General features: G+C 41.3%; 1 protein-coding gene across 4 annotated transcripts in view; it reads left to right on the forward strand.

The window, feature by feature from the left end:
- KLHL29 (kelch like family member 29) overlaps positions 1 to 25645 on the forward strand; it is a 387440-nt gene that overhangs the window by 37470 nt on the left and 324325 nt on the right. Inside the window, exon 1 of one of the 4 annotated variants that reach the window (XM_063150914.1) lies at positions 4702 to 4726. The exons of the other annotated variants lie outside the window; for them this stretch is intronic. The gene's annotated coding sequence lies outside the window, so the exon portion shown is untranslated. Of the gene's footprint in view, positions 1 to 4701; positions 4727 to 25645 lie in introns of those variants that run through there. 4 annotated transcript variants of the gene reach the window in all.

Genomic DNA, 25645 nt, shown 5'->3' on the forward strand with positions numbered 1-25645 from the left:
TGTTTAATTTGATAATTTAACTTTGTCCAGATGCTTGTTGTTTAGGTTTCTTGTTGCTGAGGCTGTTGAGAGTGATCCTGCTGGGTCTGTGAACACCCCATCTGTCTGACATGAAGTCTGAGTGGAAACGTAGGTAGTAAATATACAGTAAGCCTGGCTGGTTGCTGGGTATGTTTCTTTTCTCTAGGATTGAGTTTTATGCATAAGGATATTGCAACAAAATCACTGGAGTTCTTAAGGGCTACTGGTATTTGACTTAATTGTTTTAGATGAGTATTGTTTTAAGAGTGGTAACCTTTTACTGATCTTTCTGATTCAGATAATGCTAATGTAATATATATTTCTATTGATATATGTAGTGGGGAGAGAGCAACTTCTCACCAGAAGTGCAAGCTGAAATGAATGCATTGCACTAAAGAGAATTATGTGCTTAATTTGTTTAGTTTGTGGGTTTTTTTGGGGTTTTTTTAAGAGATTTTGGCATAATTCTTTCAAAGACAGGCTCTTTGTAATTTAATGTCTGGACTTTTCTTCCTTTTAGAAATGTGAAAATTGTTCTTTCCTCCAGCTATTTTCAGTGAGCCAGTTCCTAGAATTTTATAGAGAAAGGATAATATTTAGGTCATAGGAAGAATGCTGTTGGAAGTTGCCTTCAAATGTACTGTAAATATCACAGCAACAGTTATGAAAGAAGGAAAATTGTAGCTTCTCACAGTATAAAAAAATCAAGTAGCTCTGTTAAGCTATTAATTAAAACTATGAAATGCAGTGTAGTGCCACATTAGACACCATGAATGAACCAATAAGATTTTCTATAAAAGAGGAGAAGTAACCATCCAAGAAAAGTAAAAGTGGGTAGACTAAGGCTGGAATATTTTTTAATTTAAGTAGAATAAACTAGAAAGGAAAAATGATAGTTCTGTTGTCCACCAGAAAAGGCCCTGTAGCTTTTCAGCCAAATCTTTGGGACTGAAAAGCTGCAGATGCCATCCAGGCATACCCATATCACAATGCTGACCGATTTGCAAGGATAAATAAAAATTGAAGACTTACGGATGTAAAAATGAACATAATTTTTTTTCCTGTAGCTGAAAAGAGGGTTTTTTTTTTTAAAGCCTGGGAATGGCTTAACAGAAATTGTTAAAAATTAAAAAGTTTGGGGTTTTTGTAATTGTTTATACCAAAGTTGTGCAGTATCAAAAAAGAATGTTAGAAACTGGCCTAGATAAGCATTCAGCTGAGTACAGAAAGTCCCTCAGTGGCAGCTGGTCAAATGAAGAAGTTAATCTCCCTGCTCTCACAGGCTATCAAACATTACACTTTGGCTCGTGGGTGAGTGCTCGTTAGTGACTGGGAGCTGCTGGTGTTGGTTTTCAGGGGCCTGGGGAGACATTCTCTGGGGTTTGTGGCTCTGTCAGCTCAGGGAATGCTCAGGCCAGAAGAGGCACTGGCATGGCTGTGTTTCCTCGTCTTTCCCAAACAAGGAGGTTGCTTGAGTGCTGAAATCTCTGAGGGCACCGGTGTGGAGGTGCCCAGGTGGAATGCCGCAGCCTTGGACCGGCTGTGCAGGGAGTGTGGGGCAGCTGTCCTGCAAGGATGGGCACACAGGAGGCTTTCCTTGAGTTCTGCCTCAGCCCTGCCCTGGGTGTGCTGCTGAGGAAAAGCAGGCACTTGGTAGGAATTTGGCCACCAGCCCAGCTTTCAGGCCTGTCATACGGAGAGGGAAGAGTTCTTCTGTGTCCCGCAGTTGGGCACTGTGGTTTGTCTCTGGCAGCTGTAGGGAACAGATACAAGCAAGGGAGGAGTGCTTGGGAAGTTGCTGTTTGGAAAAATGCAATGTGAGAGGTGGAAAGCAGAGGGGTTTTCCTCACCTATGTTTTCATATAATCATTATTTCACGTTAGTTGTCATTAAGAGGGGTTGTTGAGACAGTATCGAGTGCGCCCTCACTGCTTTTTCCTTTGGAAGGGCAGAAGGAAAATGTTTGGTAGCCTGTGGCTTGTTTTCATCTTGCCTGACTTGAGATGTGAGTGGTTCAGCACAGAGCTGCCTCAAAAACATCCACAGCTGGGAAGTGGATTGGGTGAATGGAGTAGATACAGCAGACTATAGCTACTTGTCCTTTGAAAAACAGTTAAATTTGCCTGTCACTTGCTATTTAAATGAGTGCAAGTGGTATGTGGATGGATTAGTTTTGGCCTGAAATGCTGTTTTGTAGAGGAGGATGGAGAGTTGTGGTTTTATATGGCGGAGTTTTTTGGTACCTGCTAAGACTGCTCTATAGTAAAAGTTTATGGCGCTGAAAAAATGGTTGAAACATACCCTCAGTAAAGCAGATGTGTGAGGAACTCTAAAGCAAAATCCTCCCTTCTTCCAAATAATCAAATTGGGAAAAAAGTCAGGAAAACCCAAGATTATCTGAAAATCAAGCTTTTCTTCATAAAGTACCCAGCTGCAGTTTACCTTTCTCTTGCTATGCTCCAGACATTGATGGGACTGTAAATGGCTCTCTGTTAAATGTATGCAAACCAGATTGTACAAAGCAATGATTTAAAACAACAACTGTCTTTCATCTTTGGTGAAGACAACAAATATTATAAAATCTAAATTGTCTGGAAAAAGTAGTTTATCTTTGAATCCTGACAGCATTCAACAGCTGAAATATATAAATGCACTCAATTCTAGCTTTGGAACCTAGATTTAATGAGATGCTCAGAGGAAAATCTTTGGAAGGGCTTATATAAATTGTAGAAATGGGCCACTGTGTTGTCACAGATAACTACTTTTTTTCAACTTTTGATCCATTTTTATAAGCAATCATTTTATCAGACAACACTTGGGTCTGTGCTTTACCTGTCCTTTTTTGAAAATAATTTTCAGCAGTAACAAATAATCACAGGCTGGAAATGGAGTCCTGTCACCGATGCCGCCGAATAACAATCGGCAAATGTGGAGCGTGAGCTGCTGGGCTCTGCATGGTGCAGGATGCACCTGCCTGCACCTCAGCCCGTCTTCCACTTTATAAACTGTGGTGCAGGAAGAATGGAGGGGAGAAAGGGGAAGGGTGTGGGTTAAAGCAGAAAATAAAGTACTTTTCTGTTGGTTTCTTATCCTAAAAAAATTGTGTACCCTGTATCAGAGGTTGCAGAGCTCACACTTCCTCACAACTGACTTTCTTCTGATGCAACAGATTTCACTGAACAATCTGCCATTCTCATTTACTACTTGGTATAGCTCAGTGATGAGAGATGATATCTGGCCTCATTGTCTTCCATTTAGTTAGGAAACAGCCCAGGATGTTTTTCAAAAGAAACAGTCCTACATTAACATGAAAACAAAATATGTTTTGACAAAGATATCCTGATAGGAATGGAAACCCATGGAAATGCTGAGGATTGCATCAATCTTAGGAGAAAGTTATTAAATTTGATCTGGTATCTGCTCACTAATTATAAACCGAAATTCCTGGAAGCCAAGGAATGCCCTTTTTATCTTCCCTGTTGTTGACAGCTAAAAATAAGTTATGCTAAAAGAGATGTGTTCTTAGTTTTGTTTTTGCTGTGAATGTGAGCTGTAGATACTGGAGGCTCCTGCTTTTTCTTCAAAGAGTTTTGGTGTGTATCAGAAAAGCAGTGAGGAACCACAGTCAGCAAGCACTGAGTCCCGCTGTCCATTCCATCTCTAGCTCAAGTTCCTGAAAGCCATCCTGCCCCACATGGGCAAATTAAAAGCATGGAGCAGGGAACCAGAAAAATGCCACATACCTAAAGCTCAGCTCCCTATATATATTTCTGATGTGAATCTTTTTATTGCCTTGCATTCTGGGTTATCTAAGCTTGCTTCTTTCTTATGCCACCAAGGCCAGCAGTCTTTGATGTGATCTGGTCTCAATTTGCCAAATAACAATTACTTTTCAGGTACAACAGAATTTTTACCAGCCATTTCTGCATTCTTCCACACTGGCTTAGCTACCCATCTAGATATTGGCAGATGTTGTGGCCATATCAATATGACAGATTTGAAATATTTTGATCTTTGCCTGGGAAGTACCAGTTATGGTGACTCTTGTTTATTCATTGACTTCACTTATTTTAATACTTGATCCTTTCCAGGGGATTTGTTTTGAAGGTATTCAAATGTCCAGCTGTAGTTTCAGATTTTCCTTTCATTGCCAGGCAGTAAGCTGGAAATAACTTTAAAGTCATCACCCTTATCCCTCCTCCAGTGATCTGATCATGCCAGCATGTGTCCTGTCTGTGCTGCAAGGGTTTGCTTCTTCTTGGTGATGAACTGTTTGTGCATTTGTATTCTTCTTCCTTCTTTCAAAGTTTGACTTGAGACTGATCATTGCGTTTTGCAGCTAATTAATGTTAAAAAATATTAAAAATTCAAATGCAAAAGTAAATTCAGTTAATACTTAATGCTGGATGGGTTCCCCTTCCCTGCATACTTCAGTCTTTACTCTGCACTGGCTGAGTCATTACTCAGAGAAGATATGCTTATGAGTAAATTGCATTCTTCTAATCAGAATCACAGATTGGTTTGGGTTTGGTGGGACCTTTAAAGATCATCTAGTCCAACCCTTCTGCCTCCAGCACCTCCCACTATCCCAGGTTGCTCAGAGCTCCATCCAGCCTGGCCTTGAACACTTCCAGGGATGGAGCAGCCACACCTTTGCTGGGCCAGGGCAAACCTCTGCCAGGGCTTCACTCAAGATGTTATTGAGGTGCAGTAGCGGGTAATTTTTCATACATTTTGGAGTGAGGTCTGGGGTAATAGTGCCTTTCTGGTGTGAGAAGGGCATGTTGGAACTGATTGGATGTTGGGATTTGGCACTAGTAACTGTTTTAACACCATTTCTTTTAGATTAACCATACAGGATAAATGCAGACTCTGATCTTCTACTTTTGTTCCATGTTACAACATGAGGGCATCTTGGGGGGGTCATCCTGTCTCTTTAGTTGTAGAAAAGAGAGTTTTCCATTTGGTATGCACTTGTTAGATTTTGAGCTGGAAGACTGTAGGTTAACTCTGGGTTTCTGCTTCCTTTTTCAGTGGTTAAGATGATGCTGGAGGAAATGTCTTGTTTACTGATGGAAGGAGCCTAATATCTCTTTAAGTTATCTTGGTTTGATATTTTGAGTATAATTTAATTTTCCTGTTTTTTTGTGTGTGTGCTTTTCCAGATCTGGAAGAATTTGGGGATTTTTTTTTTATCAGTCATCTCTTTATCCCAGAGTTTCAACATTTTCTCCAGTTGGTTTCCACTGGCAGCTTTCCCTTAAGCTGCTGTTATTGTATCTTTTGTGCCATTGTCTGTGTTGCGAAATGTTAAGCAGCTTAGCCACGACTGTTTAATTTCTCTGTTAAAGCTGATGTTTTTGAATAGACTTGGCTTGCTTAGCCCCTCTCCGAAGTTGGTGGACATCCTCCCTTTACTCTTTTGATGCAGGCTTTCACTTTCTAGGTGACAGCAGATGTCTGGGTCAAGCCCCTGAATTTAGAAGGCATTTTCTTTTAGCTTCTTTCAAAAACTACTAGTTTAGTGTAGTTAATTCTTATTTTCAGGCTGTATTTTCTGCTTTTCAATTTATTCCTTGTGTCAGCTGCAGATTTCTCTGAACTTGAGCATGAGGATTTGAATATGTTGTATCATCTTTCCTACAGAGATATCTCTTCCTCTGATTTCTGCGTCTCCAAAATTCATTTCCATTGTGGGAAGTGATTGGTGTACAGCTTAAAACATGTCAATTCTGAATTGTGTTGGATATGCATCTTGCAGTCCATAAAATCTTTTATTGATATTGATCTGAAATTGCTGCTATAATCGTATTTAGTCCCCCAACGTGGATTTCTCTCAGTACTTTTTATTTTGCCTTTTTAAAGTTGGGGTTTTGTTCTTGCTTTGCATGAAAGGTAATCAGATCAGATGTCAGCTGCACTACACACTTTAATATCCTGGATAAGTTGAGCTACGTTTTCATTCCAGTAGACGGGTTTTTAATCTGATCTACGGGTAGATATCTTACTAGAGGAATGAATATTCCACCAACAAGAAACCCCAGAGCGATTCTGTCAGTCTTTTGCCATAATGACTTTTAAATATTATTTTAATTTATTTATGTACTTATTTATTTCCAAGTGTGCTTATGAATTCCATGCTGGTTGTTGTCTGGCCTCTCCAGTGTAAGCAGGTGTCATGGCTATAGACCAGACACAGTTTGCTGTAAGATTCAGCAGTGCAGTCATTTTTCAGTGTGCGGAATCCTGTAATTGTTGTTTTCCTGTGAAAACATGTGAAATGCAGAAGTTGGCTGCTAATTGGCTCCCAGTCCACCAGCAGCATTTCAGCATTAGAAGTCTTAGTTAAATGTTCTTTCTGCAGTGAGGGAGAACCATTTTCCCATTTTGTTTCATCATGTCTATAATGAATTCTTATATTTAGCTATATCTTTTAACCTACTCCTCAACATCAACATAAGCTGTGGATTTTGAGAACACACTCCTCTGTTTTCTGTTACTTGTATAGCTTTTGACCTTGCTGATTTCTAGCATCCCAGAGAACTATAATTGTAGCTGGTAGAGAACCACTCATTTTGGAAATTGCTGTTGCATTTGGAATATGTTACTGCCTCTCCTCTGTGCCTTCCCCAGCTGTGTGGTGCTCTGCTGCAAGTAAAGGGGAGATGGGAGCACTCCAGCATCCAGTTTTGTCAGCCAGCCTTGCCTGAGAAGTCATTGAAAGGCATTTGACTAAGCCAGGCAAGGAGAAGAGGCTTGCAAAGTGCAGTAGAGATGAAAACATTACTTGACAGGTAACTATTATGAGTGGCAGAGCACAGTAGCTGTCTTCAGCTGCTTGTGAATGTCCACAGGCACAACTGACTTGTCAGAGCCTCCTTACCCAGATAATTTCTCTAAAGGCTCAATCCTTGAGATATTCCTGTAGCATGGTTTCTTGCAGAGCCAGCCTTGTTTGGCTTACTGAGTTAACCTGCCCTACTTGGGTGCCTCTGGCTTATCAGGTCAGCTCATTCCTGGGGGTGATTGGAAGCTGGTGGGTCTGAAACACAGAAAATGACTTGCTTTTTTGTGTGATCTTTGCTCTTCTTGACCTACCTGACTTGGCTTACTGGAGAAAGTTGCAGCTCTTGGTGTAGCTTGGGAGATTCCCAAGATGTTCTGTGGTCTCTTCTGGCATGTCCACGTGTAGATCCTCAGGAAGATACCACTGGCCCACGTGATTTTAAATTCTAAATCATATCTTTCTCTACTTAGAGATGGATGCTTTCCTATTCCTGACTGTGCTCAGTCCTTTCATACAAAAAGTAGGCACTTTTGAGGAGTGGCCATGATTGCCTAATTTTTATACTTGTGTTGTTGCTATGGGGCTTTTTTTGTTTATTTGTTTTTCTTTTTTTTTGTTGTTTGTTTGTTTTTTTAGATCTTTGTGTGTGTGGCAGGAAAGTACGTGTTCATGTTGCAGTTGTGAAGTTTGTCTATTAAGGAAGTCAGAAATGATACTTGACTTGCTGTCATGTAGTAGAGGATGCTGATCTCCAGTCCAGTACCACATGCAGGTTTCTTGGCTGTCATTTTAAATCTGTAAATACATATAAAGCTATATGTATGTCATATATTTAAAAAACAGAGAGTGTCTCCTGAATGTAGCAGGAGTATTATTTGAATGTCTTTTTCATTTATGTGACAGGGAATTACAGTAGAAAAAATGTGCAGGCATGCATCTCCAGCTTTCCTTGGGATGTTGGACAGTGTTACAGATTAGTAATAACACATGTAATCACAGGTTGAGATTCTGCTGCAGCGGATAATTCTCTTGTTGTTTGTTACATTGAGTACTTTTTCTTTCCTTATCCAGCCTTTTCATGAGTCCCTTTCTGGGGTAGATGAAGCCTAGTTCTCCTTTTATGAAATCCCAGTTGGTGACTGCTATTAGCAACACATTAACACATTTCCACAAGCTTGCACCTGGTTAAAAACAAAAAAAAAAACCAGCATGTGCTGCTTTGTTTCTTGGGTTGTGAGGTTCAGTTTGAATAGCTGATTCTTGCTCTGTGCTGAGGTACTCAGTACTTTGCTTCTGAAAGAAGTTGAAACATGTATTGTTGTGTTTGTTGGTTACCAAATTAAGTAATCTGGAGAAGTTTAAAATGCAGGTATCTTCTGTCTGTTAAACAGTAGTGGTGGACAGTTGTCACAAATGGTAGGCAGAAGATGAGGTGCCCCTGTAGGTGTGAGGATTTTTGGTAAAAGGTAAAGCTTGCTGGCTGGAGGATCCTTGTAGCTGTGATGAGTTAATTGTTTGATTAGAGGTTGGGTTATTACATCAACTTTGAATATCCATGGAGCAGTTACTGATGTCCTTCATAGCAGCTCTTCTGCAGACAGAAAAGGACTGATAAAGCTGAATGAAACATTCCTTAAAATCAGTGAGAAGGATGTTTTATGTTTGGGAAATTTGGACTTGGTCCTATGATGCTAGAAACAATGAAGTGATTAAAAAACTTGGCCTGTGTTCTTCTTGTTCCCCACCACCCACCCCACCACTTAGTTTGGGTTATTAATTTTACTGATAGAAAGTATATTGAGTTTATATAGGATTCTTGGTAGTATCTCTGTGAGCTTCTAAGATGCCAGCAAAGCAGAATTTGGGGAAACTCTTAATATTACAAACTGATGTGGAGAGGGGAGAAAAAAAATTGAATGGCATTCTAGCACATGACCCCTGAAATATGAATGTGTCATGTGGAGAAAACATAAGTCTCCACAGTTTACATATCTGAGTCTGTGCTTAGTCTTCTGATTGACAATAAGTAGCATTTCCATGTTCCAGCACTGAGTAAACATGTTTTTAGGAAGCAGAGTATATCTGTTCTGGCTGAGGAATATGTAAGAGGAGTTGTACTATGTCAGTTGTTCAGGTTAAGTTCTTCTTTACCATCTCTTGGGGAAAGAAAGCAAACCACAACAATGTAATAAAACAGATGGAGAGCACTGTTTCTTCATATCTTTCTGTGACAGGCAACATTCTTCTAACAGAATTACCTATATTAAATTATGGATGAGCTATATTGCAAAACTAACACAAACTTCTGTATTTTCCAGCCATTCTCCCCGTGTTTGTCCCAAATGGCATTCATCTACAGATACTCATGTCATTTCGTTGTGGGAAAGCAAAGCTATACTCCCATGCAGCAAAGTCCCTGATGAAGGGATCTCAGTGAAATGAGTGGGAGCAAGTCACTCTAGATCCATTCTCTGCAGCCCTCAGGCAAATATTGCAAGAAACTTCCTGGAACTTGCTGAACTTCCCAGGGGAAATGAAAAAAAAAGAAAGCTTTTCTTGGTGAATTAAGTTGCAAATATTTTATGTGAAGGTTGGCTGGGAATTCCATCTCGGCATGAGAGACTGTCACCCTAGCTGCTGGGGAGATGCTGTGTGTTCTCCCTTGGGGCAACCAGAGCCTTTGCCCAGCAGTTTGGAGATACCAGGGAAGAAAACAAGATTGGTGCTAACAAGTTCCCGAGGGGGCTTTTGCTCAGCCCTCTTGCATTGTTGTAAACCAGTCTTCTTCTGGGTGAGAAGCAGCTGAGCCAGAGGAGAAAGCAGTGGGGTCCTTGCAGAAGAGCTTTTAAACACAGACATGCCCTTTTGTAATTAACTCCCTTCCCTGCCTAGTATGTCTTGCAAGAAGTTGGGAGTGTTTCACAGGAAATAGAGCAACTGTCACAGCAGATGTGGGGTTTGAGGGGTTTCGTTCCTCACCCAGTACTGACCTCATTACATTGGAGCACAAGTGTTTTGAGGAGGAGCTGGGGGTATCTAGCCTGGAGAAGAGGAGGCTCAGGAGGGATGTTATTGTTCTCTACAAGATCCTGAAAGAAGGCTGGAGCCAGGTGAGGTGTTGTCTTCTCCTGGTTAACAAGCAGTAGGGCAAGAGAAATTGGCCTCAAACTGTGCCAGGGGATGTTTAGATTGAAAACTAGGAAAAATTCTTCACTGACAAGGTGGGCAGGCATTAGAACAGGCTGCCCAGGGAAGTGGTAGAATCACCATCCCTGGAAGTGTTTTAAAAAAAAAGTGTAGATGTGCTTAGGTTTAGTGGTGGTCCTGGCAGTGGTGGGTTAATGGTTGGACTCCACAATCTGAGGTCCTTTCCAGCCTTGGTGAATGTGAGCTGCAATTAAAGCAGCATGGGCTGAAGGCCTCACTTGTGACTTAGGTCATCCAGATGTTTGCTGTTACAGTCCTTTTTTAGGCTCTGAATTCCTGAAGGTACTTTAAATGCTGTAAATTTATTTTGGTTTGATTCTGTATAGCTGTCTCTATATTAGTAGACTAAAGAGGGCCAAGGCACAGGCTCAAGTGTACTTGTGCATTTGGGTGATTTCCACATGCTCTTGAGCTGGGTTTTGGGTGAGGGCTTTCCCTAAATCATGCCCAGGTGTGGCCACATCTGTGGAAACAGGCTGGACAGAAATGCATCCTGGGGGAGAGTTCGGGCAACTGGAGTGGCAGCTGCAGTGTACCAGAGAATTGGCACTGACCTGCTAAATGCATCTTACTGGTGTCATATATTTATTAAAGTCAAGAAGCCTTTCTGATGTTCTGTTTAGGGGGTTTTTTTGATGCCTGGAGCTCACAAGCCTGTGTATGTAGAAGCAGGTGTGTGACATGAGAGGCAGAGCTGTTTCTGCCCCATGTGGGAGAGCTGTGGTGGGGAGCAGGTTTGCTTTCCTCCCTGCTGGGAGAAGTGGGAAGAGTTTTACATGCATACTCACATCCCATACCATGCTTTGATAGCCTGGTGCTTGTAGCTGGCTCCTGGGGCTGATTTCAGGTGGGATTTCAGGTCTCAGGCAGTGGAGAGGTTTGAAGCACAGATCTCTGTGTTTAAGGCAAATGCTTTAGCCACTGAGGCTTTGAAGGGAAAGGGAACAATGCTTTCTAACTGCGTAAGGGGCAAAGGCAAAAAATCTCCACTTTTTATTGCTCTTGGCAGAGGGGAAGGGAGAGGAAATGGAGCAAATTCCAGCAGGGAGATCACTCTTAAAAAACAAAAGTGAGGGTTTTTACCTACCTGCAAAAGGTCAGATTTCATTATTTATTTCTCTCCATAGTATTTTCCTGGGCTTATGCTAGTCTCCTGGCCACCCAGTATCCCATGATGTGCAAGCCCTGCCCTGGTGTGCCTCACACGGTGCCTGGTGGGGAGCGGAGCACTGCCCTGCCACAAGGCAAGCCCTGCCTCCCTGCTGCTTGCTTTCTGCAAACACTGAATCATCTTTTGTGATCTGTTTTAAGAGCTAGGAGTATTAAGTTGCATTCTCATACTGTTTTAAAGGTGGCATATAACTACAGATCAATGTGGTTTTTATTTTATAAAAACGTGCTTTACCTGATGTTTATGTTAATTCTTCCTTAATGGTCGTGAGTTACAGTACTCTGAGCTGGTTCTGTTACCCGGTCAAATCTCATTCTGGTGCTTTGGAGATACTTGTAAAAATAGTGGTGGGTTTTCACCCCCTTTTTCTAGTATGGTGTTAATTTCTGAAAGAGTTCCATGAAATACAGCCTTAAGTTAATGAAATTAACTTTTCTTGATCCAAGAGATTAAATGTGGCTGTAAATTTTTAAGCAGAACCAGTTGCTGCAATTCTCCATCAAAGAAAATCTTGTGGACTTGAACGAGTAAGACTTACAGAGAGCATTCTCCTGGGGAAGCTGATTAGTTAATACTTGAGTAATACATTTTTCTTTCCTCTCCCCCTGCATCTCCAGACCTGAAACAACAGAAACGATTCCTAGATCAAAAGACGGCTTGAGTCCCTTTTATCGGACAAATATCATAAATGGTAGGCTCTTAACTTTTCACTTGAGTAACGGCTCAGGCTTTCACGATTCCTTTAATAAATTTAAAGTAGGTCATAATACCCACCACTGCATCCTTAAACTGGTATAAATCTTGGTTTTTAGAGTTTTAATTACAGTGACTGCTCCCATTAGGTGGTCTTGTTTCATGGCAGGATGCTCGACAGCTCTCTTGCTCTAAGTCATTTATGTGGACTGCGGGTATGTCTGTCAAACCATAATGAGCAATGAAAGAATGAAGAATGTTAATTTAACCGATGCTGCTTTTGCTGTTAACGTAAGTACCACCAGCTGCACCTCGTAAACATTTGCTGTTTGCTTGCCGGCGCTTCGCTGTTTAGCGAGGCCTCGCGTGATTGATAGAGGCAGAATCAGACTGATGGCTGGCGTGCCGCAACTTCTCCGGAGCGCTGCTTCTCCGAGTGCCTTTTTGTTGCAAGAGACAGCTCCTAAATTTTAATTGCTTTTCAAGCTACCAAGTGCTGCTCGTGTCAAATGTGGATAATTGTTTTATGACACAGAGGTGCTATAAATTAAGCAGAGGTCAGCGTAGATAATGCGTGCGTTACCTGCTGGAGGAGTGATGGCTGGGTGGAAGTGACATGTAGGAGATGCTCACTCCACTGTGCCGGGGTTCTTGGTGCTCACACACAGCTTCTTAAACAATGGGCCCTAATAGGAAAAGACTGGTTGCAACAATAGCAGTACTTGAAATCACTTTATAATTAGAGAAATTACTGAATAATGCAGAACTCCACAAATGGCTTTTTTTCCCGACCCATTAAGCATTCAGGTGAACATTCAGAATAAAGCTGCAGACCTCCATTCACCTGTCAGTTGTGCTATGCACTCAGCAAAAGCACATTTTGTTCCCCTCTGGTGGATCATTAAGAGGGTGATGGACCCCAGGAGTTTGACACAGGCCACATGTGCTCCAGTGCAGCTCACCCAGAATCATCTTGCCTTCCTGCTCTTGCTTCACTGATTAAGGTGCTCCTGTACTTCTTGGCATGAAGCTGCTTCTTACTGATATCCTGTCCAGCTTTTTCCTCTTTGCCTTGATAGTTTCTTGAAGTGTTTTTGATCTCTAGCATAGTTCCTTTCTCTCTCTGTCCTGATATACCCAGTTACTTTAGAGATGATTTACTACAAATCTCTTTTTTACGCCAAATGTATGTCAGGGTGAAATGCTCTAAATCAGAATTACTGCAGTCTTTAGGATTTAAATTATTTAGGGTTAAAACAAAGAAATCGTCATAGAAGTGATTGATTTCTCTTTGTTCTGTATTGCATATAACTTTTTTTCATAATATACTCCAGTTAGTAATAATTGAAATGTTATGAATTGCAACTAAATATCTTAAATTTACACCACTCTTTGCTAATTGTAGTAATATGCTTTTATCTCTGCACACTATTAGGTTTTAAAGCTTTATATTCTCAAAGTAACAAACAATGTACCTTTATTAAATTTTAAACAGATTAATCTATGGCAAGTTTTTTTTTGTTTTTTTTTTTTTTTTTTTTTTTTTTTTTTATGCAGCTACAATCAGTGGAACTCTTTGTTTTGAGTAGAGATAGGAGAGATGCAGAATAAAGTAGAACTGGTGGTTATGACTCACAGGACTGGATGGTTATGGCACCAGACCACAGGCCAGAATCTCATCCTGGCTTCAGGAATACTCCAGAGGGATGAGAACTGTAATCACCATGGATAGAAACATGTAAAACATGCCAAAATTGTGTGTAGGATACCAGTGTCCTCCGTGGGTCAAAACCTAGCCCATAGTGTTTGTGTTTTTAGGCTTTAGAGTTAAGTTTGATTTATTTCAGAGAATTACATTTATGTAAACTTCTGGTGTCTGTGCACTGAGATGCTGTAGTCAGATTTTTAAAAAATGCTTTCATGTAGTTTAGTTCTAGGGACCTAAACAGGTTATTATAGGGATTCCTGCCTGTAAGGCTTTGATATTAGGCTGCGTTATCTTTCCCAGTTGGTTCCCTTTTCCAGCCTGTGACTGAGAAATTAACTTGCCGCGGTCTTATGCTCAGTGGATTGGTCCCAGTAAAGAAAACACTTTCTGTGTAACAGCTGGTTGTGTTGAAACAAACAAAATAAAAGTGTACTTGTGGATGGCTGAGGCTGAAAAAACAAGACTTCCTGAGAAAAATTACCAAAGAGAAAGACAAATATATTAGCAGTTATGAAAGTAACTTACTTTACTTTTTAATACACGAACATGCTTGAGTTGACTAGATGTATAATTTCAAGTTGTGATCTTTTTGGTCATAATCTGAAGAGAATTCACTGATACAGAATAACAGAATAGTTTGGGTTGGTAGGGACTTTAAAGATCATAAAACACATCCAGTAAAATTTTCCTTAAACCTTAATCTGTTTAAACCCTTATATTAAACCAAAGTTTTAATACTTCATTTTTAAAATTAAATCTGAAATTATTGCATTTTAATCTCATGTAACTGAGAAATATTTGTTTTAATACAACATAGTATGAATTTAATTATGCTTTCTTAAGGGATAAAAGATCATTTCACTGTCTCGGAACAATATTTCCATTTAGTGGGCTGTCTAATTTATAGCTACTAAAAATAAAAGTATTTTTTGTGTAACTCAGAGGATTGCCTTAATGGCCCTGACCAAAAAAAATCCATTAAAATTTCATATCAGCTCCAAAGCAGGCTGTTTCCATTTACTGTACAGTTTTTCTTTTGGTTACTTTTTTTTCCCCCCAACCCTTGACTGTATTGTGAGCCAACCAAAGAAAAGACCATGTGGGTGTATTCAGGTCCTGTTTCCACTGTTCCAGTGTGTAACTTCAGCAGGAGACCAGTCCTCTCCCTCAGTGTGGATTCCTCACCCTCTTCCCATTGGCCAGCACAAGCTTTGAGTGGATTGAGGGAAGCAAATCCCAATTCCTCGGTCTGTGTTGGCTCCCAGCAGCTTTTCCAGTGCTGCTTTTAGCAGCAGCCCTGAAAGCAACTGCAGACTTGAGCTGTGGTAGGAGGTGACAGAGGTTATTGTTGGGTCCTCTTGCCACAGAACTGATTTGAAGCTCACACCTGAACACAGTTTATGGAAATGAAGAAGGGATAAGAGACCAAGCAAGCTATGGGTGTCCTTACCACCAAGTATTTCTTACTCCTGGTTTCAGAGAAGTTGATGCTGCATTGGGGATTACAGTGGTCTGTAATCTGCTATATTGCTAATCCCCATGTAGACACACAAATATGTGCTGATATATATATATTTTTTTTATTTTATTTTTTTTTCCTCCAAGAAGGAAAACCTCGGGGCAGTAAGTCTAACTGGCTTGTGTTCACCTTGGTTTTGTAGGCTGGAGATGAGAAAATGAACAAGGAGATAGATACTCCAGCTTTCCAGCTCTTTCTCTTAACCTATGGGGAGTCTGGATAAAGAGTAGTGTGTTTGTCCGCGTGGAGGCCACAAAAGGGGGATGAAATGAGTGAGACCCACAACTTCAGTACTTCTCTAATGAGTTGATAGCAACATTTCTTCCTCTCTGGCAGTGGTCTAAATTTTGCTTGAAACAGATCTGCTGTGTGAAGAACAAGAGTGCTTCAGTGGATGAAATATTCCATGTTTAAAATTGAATGGGTGGAGATAAGTAACTTCTGCTGAACAAAAAAAAAACCAACAATGACTTCTGATCTTCTATTAGAAATAGCTGAAGTCAAGTCAGGCTGCATTAAGCAATCAACAAGTAACACTTTTGTTTTTCAACAACTTCACTTACCTCCTGCTAATTTTCATCAAGATTCCAGACAATATAGTACGAACCGTTATTTTCTCACCTAGTTTGCTCAGTACTGACAGATAATAGATGATCCTATTACAAATAGATTTGACACTGCATCCATGAAAATGTGAAAATTGGAGTCTCTCGTCATTATTTAAAATGTGTGCTCACTCACTCAAATGAGCTATAAGAGTCTACTTTGGAGATAAAGTAGTCCAGATTGCTGGAAAGGCTGCTCTAGTGTCACCCAGGTTAATGTAGATATATTATGTATTTATATAGCCTATAGGAGGATAACTTTTTAGCAAGTGATTTGAACTGAATATGTACTTGATCAGGACTCATTAATAACCCATGGCCACGCTGTTCTCCTGGTAAGAACTTAGCCTTGCAATCACAAAGATTAATTCTGGGCCTGTCTACTGCACTTTGGGAGAATGAGTCCAAAGAAATGGGTGAATCATACAGAGATCTGTGTAAACTGAGCTATAGATTAAGATCCTGCACTGTCCTTGATATTTTGATTAAAATGACCATTTTTTAGTCACAGTTCTAGAATTTGGAACAATAGTGTTTTTTTCTGAAGGTGATGGGTGCTTACTCACACTGCATCTTAGTTAAAGGCCTGGTGTCAAACTGTAACTTCTGTGCTTGAGATATCAGAGATAAATTGACTTCTTTCCATGAGGCTTGAGTTCATGTCCATGTTTTTCATAAAAAATGCTGTCATGTTGTTCAGCAGTTAGTAACTGATGGATTGACACCCAAAGTGGAATTTGATGTGAAAGAGGGAAGAATTGATTAAAAGTGAGACAAGAAGCATTTTCTCTTTTACTGGTAACTGGATTTTCCTGTTTGATGGGTCATGAGAGACCAGCATATTTGATGTTCTCTGAAGAATAGACAACATCCATGGGCTGTTAGGAAATTCATTATTTTGCACATCTCTGAATCCTAGTTATTACAGAAGCCCTGCAGCTCAGCAAAACAGTTTTGATAGACTTTCTTCTCAATGGTGTGTACCTCTAGCATGGCATTTGTGGAAGTGGTCTTGGACCAGAGAATTGTCTGGATTAGTCATGTGAAGGCAGGGAGTGTTTTGAGAGTCTCTGAATTACACTTATGACAAATGTGGATTGTAAGAGAGGACACTGAGGGGGGAGCATTTGGATGAAGGTAACAGATGAGATGGAGAGCTTGCACCTGAAAAGTACATCACCAGAGAGCTGAAGCTGGGGAAAGAAGGCCTTTTTACTAATCCTGACATTGCTGTTAGGCCATGAGTTAAAAAATGAGGATGTTAACAGCAGCATCCCTGGTGCTGGAGCATGATCATTGTACATTCTCTCTGTCATCAGCATATTCTCTATGTCAATAAATGGGAGTGTGGTAGTCTTATTCAAAGCCTTTGATGACAGGCTGCAGGACACTGCCTGAGGCTGTAAGACAAATAACAGTGCTCTTCTCCATGGGTGCTATCTGACTTGTAAAAATGAGTACCTTCCTGCCTGTGCCAGTGCTGGTTTGTTAGACACAGGCAAGCTCTCTACTCCCTGTGCAGCTGCTGAACTTGCACGTGTTTTAGTCAGAGCTGTAAACAGGAGTTTACAAGGGAAGCACTGCACTTTGTCTCCACAGATATGGCAGAGCATGAGGAAGATGGCAGTAATTTAATGATGGAAAATTACTTGTTGTAATGCCTCAATTCAAAGTAGTTTTGTGTCGTCCAGGCTTATTGAGGAAGTTTGCTAGTTGGGAGGTACTGGAGGTAGCAGTGATGTGTCACCCACCTAGTGTGCAACTGAAAATATGTGATGGCCAGGATAATATAAATCCTCTAGGAAAATTATTTTTCTCCACTTATCTTGTATGTAGGCATCTGGATGACTGTGAGCAGTGCTGACTCTCCTTAGGGAAGGTTAGTGCTCAGGCTACCCACTGCTGCAAGTTTCTTGGCACCATATGTAAAAACCCTAAACCCTATGTTTTTATATAACCTAATTCTTAAATTAAATCTAGCAGCTCAATTTTAACAGCATGATGTCCTCACACAATTGAATGAATTCTGTGATGGTCATATGTGCTAAATTCAACAATTTACATCTGGAGAACAAGTTCTCACTGTGAAGGAATTGCTTCTTTTTCAAATTATTCTCATGGAATCCAAAGTTTGATTGACTGTAACCTGCACACCTCCCACACTTCCTTTCTGTCTTTGCTTGCTTTCTTTTGTTTTCTCTAAAGGGGATCTTTTGTAAGTGATCTGCTTGTTCTGCTGTTTCTTTGGGGATGACAAATTAAGCCACAGGTCTTTTTATAGTGTTGCCATTGGGAGGGGGCGAGAGAGGGGATTTAGGGCTCCACTACTCTGGTGTGCTACTGGCAGTCAGTTTTGGAAGTTTGGTTCATTCCTTTGGAAGAGTGGCTAAGATCTGTGCCTTAATGCTGTGAGGGTTTCACTCTTGTCATTTTAACAGTGAATTAGGATGTAATAAATGGGACAGTTTGTAAAGGGTTGAATAAGAGAATTATAATTAATGCCAGGTCAACAAGAGCTTCTGGAAAACAGATGTTGTCAAGCTAAGCTGGTACTTATTAAGTGTTTTTAATGTGATTGCAAGTTTGATATTTATGGCTTCTGCAAGGTGAAGCCATAAATACTTGGTGAAACTTGACTTGGTGAAACCATTTTGATTAAGAAACAAGAACAGTATAGAAACATAGGTATAATTTGGTTTTGCAGGTCTGAGGGATGGGAACTGAGATTGCCGAACTTCACTTTTCAGTTTTGCATCCTCTCCTAAGTCAATTGTCCCGGTCTCCTTCTGAAGTCGCTGAAGAGGAGAGAGTGCCATTGCTCCACCCTGAGTTGACAGTAGGGGAACATGAGCTTGTAGAAACAGATTTTGTTGCCTGTGTCAACAATCTCTATGTAGGTCCATAGGAGAACTTCAGGGAGGCTGTGCTAAATCTGGGTCTGTCCATACTGCAGACATTCCCAGAATGTTGTGTTCAGGTCTGTCTGCACCTCTAGGAGGTGGCTGAGATAGTGAGGAGATTAGATGTAGAGTGAAGAGTGATGATGGTGGCTAAGGGTGGCAAAACACACATTACAGCCACTGGGATTTCTTGCAGGCATTCATTACCCTAATCCAAGAGAAAGAATGAATTTATTAGATTTTCTAGAAAGGAAAAGTCTTCAGTCTCTTTAAAAAAATATAGCAAGATTCCTTGTCTAGAAATGAAAGCCAAGAAAATTCAAAATAAATAATGAAAAAAAAACCCCAAATAGGTTTTGACAGCCAGAATAATTAATCACTAAAATCTTTTGCCAGCACCAGAAGGCCTCACTAGAACTTTGGTAACTATTCCAGTCTGAGGGTTTTTTCTTCCTGAAAAAAGCAACAAATTAAGTCATGTGCCTTATAATGAGCAAGAGAATCAGACTGAAGTCAAAAAAGGACTGCTGTGATTATGCAGTCTGTTAAAAGTATGTTGGTCCCTGTGAAGAGGATATGGTTTTCCCTGTTCGGGTCAGCTTCTCAGAGCCTTATTTGCGTAGGGATGCTGCATTCTCCTGGCATATGGCAGTGTTAGTTCACATCGTAGCAGAAGTGGTTGCTTTTGCCCTTTTGAGCACAGGCTGTTGTTTCCAAGCTATGGTACTGTGCTCTCCCTTCCCTTTTTTGTAGCATCAGACCCAACAGAATGAGCTGTCATCATCCCTCATGTCTCTGGTACATCATGAACCAAGTGCAGTTCCTGCTTGGTTTCTTGGCATTGTGCAAGGCTTCAGATAAGACAGGGGGGACACAAAGACTCTGAAGAGCCAAGTACTTACTTTGTCACCATCCTGATTTTTTTTGCAGCAGCCTGATCCTATCCTGCTGCTCTGCAGCTGCCTCATAGCATTTCTCCCACACTACAAAAGGCAGGATCTGGCTGCTCTTAACATCACCTGCAGTTGGTTGTGTTACCTGACTCCCCAGCAGTCTCTGAGAGTCTTACTAGAAGAGTAGGGCTTTGTATTAAAAACCATCAGGAAATAGCAAACCAACAGGTTTTGTTCTGCTTCTGTTGGCTTTTGACAAATATCTGGAAAAGACATTGAACTGCAGAAAGTCAGTTCATGGTGTCAAATAAGTTGAGGTCTTCTCAGTCTCGAATGTTTCAGTGCTTTTAATGTGAGTCTCTCCAGCTGCTTCAGTGAAGCATTGACATTGAGAAAATATGTTAGTCAAGCTGTCCTAAAACTTTCAGTCTTTTAATCTCAATGCCTTCAAGGTATTTCAGAAGAAGATATCTTTGCTGGTCTTTGCTTCAACAAAGAAACAAAAGATACTTCAACAAATGTACTTCCTTGCCTGCTACCTTTAAACTAAAAGTTTAGAGGGTTTTAAACTAAAGTTGTCAGTGGAGGGGAATCTCAATCCACCACACTCCTATCAGTGTGATGGCAATGCCAGCAGGAGATGCCCAGAGCCAGGAGAGGGAATTGCAGGTCTGCAGGAGAGTGCCTGAATCCAAGCCAGCTTCCTCTGGGGCCCAGCTTAATGCCACTGTGCAGAAGTGGGGAATAAACAAGAGATAGAGACATGTGTGCCTGCAGGGCTGTGGTCTTACTGGCCTGGTGGAGACATGCCGGGATGGTTCCTGTGACTGAAATGTTGGAATGGAAGGATGTAGGCTCTTCACAAAGTGCAGGAGGGGGAAATGAGGAAGTGTTAGTGGCCAGGGGGAGTGCATGGAGATCTGCCTGGGTGGGGATTGATGAGAAGCTGACTGAGAGTTTATGGGGCAGGATTAAAGGGAGGACAGGGACAGGTAATTTTTCTGCCTTGGTCTTCACTGACAGGTGTTCCAACCCCACTGCCTGAGTTGCAGAAGGAAAAGGCAGTGATTGGGAAAATGAAGAACCACCTGCTGTAGGAGATTATGACTTTGAGAACATCTAAGGAAGCTGCAGGGGCACAAGTCCATAGGACCTGATGAAATGTGTCTATGGGTTCTTAGGGAACTGGTGGATGACATCACTAAACCATTATCCGTCATGTTTGGTAAGTTGTGTCAGTGTCATGAAGCTCCCACCGATTAGAAAAGAGGAAACATACCTCCCATTGAAAAAGGAGGACATGGGGAACTATAAAACCAGTCAGTCTTACCTCAGTGCCTGGCAAGGTCATGGAGCAGATTTTCCTGGAAACTATGCTAAGGCACGTGGAAAATCACGAGATGACTGGTGACAGCCGGCATGACTTCACTGAGGGCAAGTCATGCCTGACAAATCTGGTGACCTTCTGTGATGGGGTTAAGGGCATTGGTGGATAAGGGAAGCACAACTGATGTAACCTACTGAACTTGTACAAAGCATTTGATGCGGTTCCATGTGAAATTTTTGCCTCCAAACTGTGGAGACATGAATTTGATGGCTGATGGATAATAAGTGGGCTGGTTGGTTGCACTCAGAGTTGGGGTCAGTGTGTCAGTGTCCAAATGGAGAGCGATGATGAGCTGCATTCCTCAGGGGTCAGTTTTGGGACTGGCTCTGTTTGCCATCTTTGTTGGCAACATGGACAGTGGGACTGAGGCACCCTCAGCAGGTTTGCTGGTGACACTGAGCTGTGTGGTGCAGGTGACACGCTGGAGGGAAGGGATGCCATCCTGAGGGGCCTGGACTGGCTTGAGAGGTGGGACTGTGGGAACCTCGTGGAGTTACAACAATGCCAAGTGCAAGGTCCTGTACCTGGATCAGGGTCACCCCAAGCTCAAAAACAGTCTGGGCAGTGAATGGATTGAAAGCAGCCTTGTGGAGAAGGAGCTGGGAGTGCCTGTGGATGAGAGGCTGGACAGGACCCAACAATGTGCACTTGCAAAGTCACCAAGGATCTTCTTAGGGCCATGAAGATGATCGGAGGGCTAGAACATCTCTCCTGTGAAGAAAGACTAAGAGAATTGGGGTTGTACCTTTAGGTACTGGAAGGCAGCAGTAAAAAAGCTGGGGAGAGACTTCCTACAAGGACATGCAGTGATAGGACATGGGGGAAAGGCTTTAAACTGCAAGAGCAGATTTGGATTAAGTATTAGAAATTTTTTTCTGTGAGGATGGTGAGACACTGGCAGAGGTTGCCCAGAGAAGCTGTGGCTGCCCCTGGATCCCTGGGGAGTGTTCAGGGCCAGGTTGGATGGTGCTCTGAGCAATCTGGTCTACTGGAAGCTGTCCCTGCCCATGGCAGGGGGTGTGGCAAGGTGATTTCTCAGGTTCCTTCCACCCAGACAATTCTGTGGTTCTGTGACCTTCTTCCAATCTCCAGCAAATCCAGTGGACTTCAATGAATTGTGAAGTTGACTCTACTTCAGGGCAATCTACTTTTTCGCTAGAGTGTATGTATTTGTTGTTCAAGAACCGTCACTATTAGGGTTAGGAATTTTTAACTGAACATTTATAATCCATTAAAACTCCATAATTTTTGAATAAACAATCTTTTTAGTACTTTATTTTTACATGGGAATATTTTGCATATCCCTTTTTGAAGCCTGGACATATCAGCAGCTCTTTTTGAGCTTTTAATGGGAGTTAAAAAGTAAATAAACTGGGAATGAGTTAGAAGTTTTTACTTGCATCCTAAGAGTGATCTCATTTTGAGTCTTAACTACAGCATACCACAGAACTTAATGTCATCTGGATAAAGCAATTCTATGTTTAACATGGTTTGGGGGAGGAATAGTGAATTACATCCTCTAAGGATGGGCTCCTAAAGTGTCTGTCTGCATTTCTTTCTGGAATTTTGTTTAGTTGGTTTGGTGTGTATGCTTTAACTTCATTTGCAGCATCAACTAAAGGCCATTTAAAAAAAAGGATGGGACTGGACAGACTATTAATGCTGATTAGCTGATCTTCTAGGTCTCTAAACTCACTACTAACCTGTAATATCTGTACATCTTTTAGTGTTTTGAAAGCATTTTTTTAAATGAAAATGTGTCTGTAAATCATCTTGGCAAACTTTGTCATAATTGCTCATTGCGTTTGAGTTTGCAAAAATAGCTTTGTTTATGATGTGGTATTTTTAATGGCATATTTCACTGTTTCCATTTAAACTTAGAAGTGACATCTTTGTTTTTCCCCTTTAAAAAGGAGCATAATCCAGATGTCTGTCAAAAGAGTTGTTGATGTAGCATTTTATGAGTAATCCTTATGTTTGAGGTTTTTGTTTTGTCAGAACTGTTTGCCAAGCTCTTATGAAGCTCCCCATGAATATTATTGATGTATACTTCCTTTTAAAGAAGTGATTATCCAGGCAGGAATACAAACTCAACAGCCAGTTCTAAACCACAAATGTTTTCTCAAAATTTATGTGATGTCACAGGAGGAGTTAATTTGTCGATGTTATGGAACAGGGGGAATACTGAGTGAATATTATTCTCCTCTTCCCTTTCCACTTGTTAACCCTTCAAAACACAGGCCAGCATTTGAGTCTGGGGACCTCAACTATTGCACAGAGTGACCTTAGGGGTTATTGGGTGTCTAAATCTTTGATAAAGAGATGTTCATAGTTCCCAGCCTGTTTTCAGAGAGATCAGCGCGATTGTGAGAAACTCAGTAAAACATAGCAAGTAGCCTTAGGTGTCTAGCAATTATCATTTCAAACCCAGAGCTGATGGTACAGTGATGCTCTAATTTGTTGCTGCTAAAAAGTTTTCTATAAATATTTGAACATTATGTGTGTGTAGACATCCTTCTCTAGTAGCTTTTTCTCATGTAGTTCCTTAGTTTAGGTGGATATGGCTTAAATTCTTTGGACCTTAGTGAGGACTGGCAGCATTGCCAGGCTTTTCCCAAGCATTTCAGAATCCTTATGGCTTCCAAATGCCCTGGGATCTGCAGACCTCGCAGCATTTTAGCTTGCAAATTAGTAGTTGGCTGGTTGTCAGTTGGGGAAAAGAGAGAGCTGTAAATTCTGTAATAAATAATATATTAGGGTAAACAGAACAATAGTATTCTGCAGACATCGTGGTGCAGAGCAGTCACTCCTTTCCATAAAGTCAGATGGGACTGTGAAAATGGATGCATCCTTCATTTCCAGCCCTGTGTTTTATTTTTTTATCTCAGCCTGCAACTCTTGACTGCAGCTCTGCTGAACTTCAGAGCCTGTGTAGCTCTTATGGGATCTGTAATTACTCCCTTCTCAAACCACTTGCTTGGCTTCTGGCAGCAGTAGGACAACAGGTTACCAGGCATTATAGAGCTTTTCATGGTAAACATGCTCAAGATAACAGATAAAGACAGCAGCACACAGTTGTCCCCAGCCTGGCAGCACTGACACCTTTGGGTGTGTTGGTCTGTCCTTACCTCCCGTGTCCATGCTGAGCTGAGCTCTTTGACTGATGTGATTTGGCAGATACAAAGCCTATAGCACCCTTCTGCTGCCTGTAAAGCTTCCACTTAGCCTGCATAGAAAGTGCTCATACTTTATGTTGGAGTTGGCTTTTCCCCCTCCCTCTGATTTGCTTTCCTTTGCCTTGTTTATTTGCAGAGAGGGTGTTCTGTGTCTGGCATTTCATTCCTGTTCTTCAGCCCCTGCCCCAGGCTGTGGTACCTGACTTAGGAGAGGTTGTTTGCAGGGCAGAGCATCTTGTAAAGGGCATTTTAAAAGCACTTTATGCTTCAGAGTTGATTTATAGCTTGTCTGCACAGGCAGGCTTTCATAGAATATTTTTGTCTTAAACTTTTTCTGGGTAATTAACCTACAATAACTGTGTCCACATCCTTGGCTTCATCCTTCTTCTTGTCCAAATACGTTTTTCAACCACAGGTGAGACATGGGAGGGCACTGCATGGAGCATTGCATCCTCACTGAGGTTGATGTTGTGCAGCTCTGCCGCTAAGTGATCTCTTATTCAGGGAAAGTGGTCTCTTATTCAGGGAGGCTCTGGAACAAAGAGTCCCTCCCTGCAGTACTGAGTTGCCAAATGTTGCTGCCTGCTCCTTGCCTTTCTTCAGATCTGCTGTATGGCTTTTGGATATTTTGTCTGTGACAGAGAAGCTCTGAAGAACTGTATTGCTGCGTAAGAAAATTGTGGTTTTGACTTGACATTGTATGAAATCATTGTCTCCCTCATCCTCTCTTACCTTTTGGACGCTTCTTTTGTAATTTACTATTTAAAGCTGAGCTTTCTGCTTGCTCCTTGTGCTGTTCCCATATCTCATTGTTTGCTGGTGCAGTCGAACTCTTCTTTGGCCAACCCACAACTGTAGAGGCAAGTCCAACTGATGCAGCTCCTCCCTTTAAAAGATCCAGACCTGCTTCTCACTGACCAGGTCTTTCATGCCAAAGGCACTTCTGATTATTTCATCTCTTTGTGAAGATACTTGTGTTGATGAGAGGTGAGCTGACGCCAACTTTTCATACTATGGCCTGCAGCTGATTTAACCTGAAGAAAGAGCTCTCTCCTTCAGAAAAGAGGAGATGCAGTATCTAAAGTAGATAGCTTTAGATCCAGTTGCTTCAAGTCACTTAATTTAGAAGCGTAGGCACAGGACAGAATCCTTAACCTGTCTATTTTGCAGTAGTTAGGCTCCCAAAGGAGAGATAAGGCTGCCTGTAAGGCACCTTCAGCTTCATGAGAATTAATACAGGGAATGCAGGTTTTACCTCTGTGCAGGGTAGTGCACTATGATGAGAGACAGCCTGGGTTTGCTGTTAAAGCTCCTTGCTGTGCTTCTGCCTTTTCCAGTTTCAATATTTTATTTTAGTGCTTCAGAACTGCCTGGCAGGTGTTGCTCCCCCACAATGGTAACTGCAGTAAAGTTCTGGTAAGCTTAAAATCCTTTCCTATAAGGAGCCAAGATTTTCTAAAGCAGGGGAAAGAAAACTTACCCAAATGCTAGTAAATCATGTAAGTTGCAGTATGTTAAAGACCATTAAGTATGCCTTTGTATTTTCCCAAGTGGTTTTTTACACTTCTTTGGAATTGT

This window comes from Melospiza melodia, chromosome 3 (assembly GCF_035770615.1).
Source record: "Melospiza melodia melodia isolate bMelMel2 chromosome 3, bMelMel2.pri, whole genome shotgun sequence".
NCBI lineage: Eukaryota > Metazoa > Chordata > Aves > Passeriformes > Passerellidae > Melospiza > Melospiza melodia.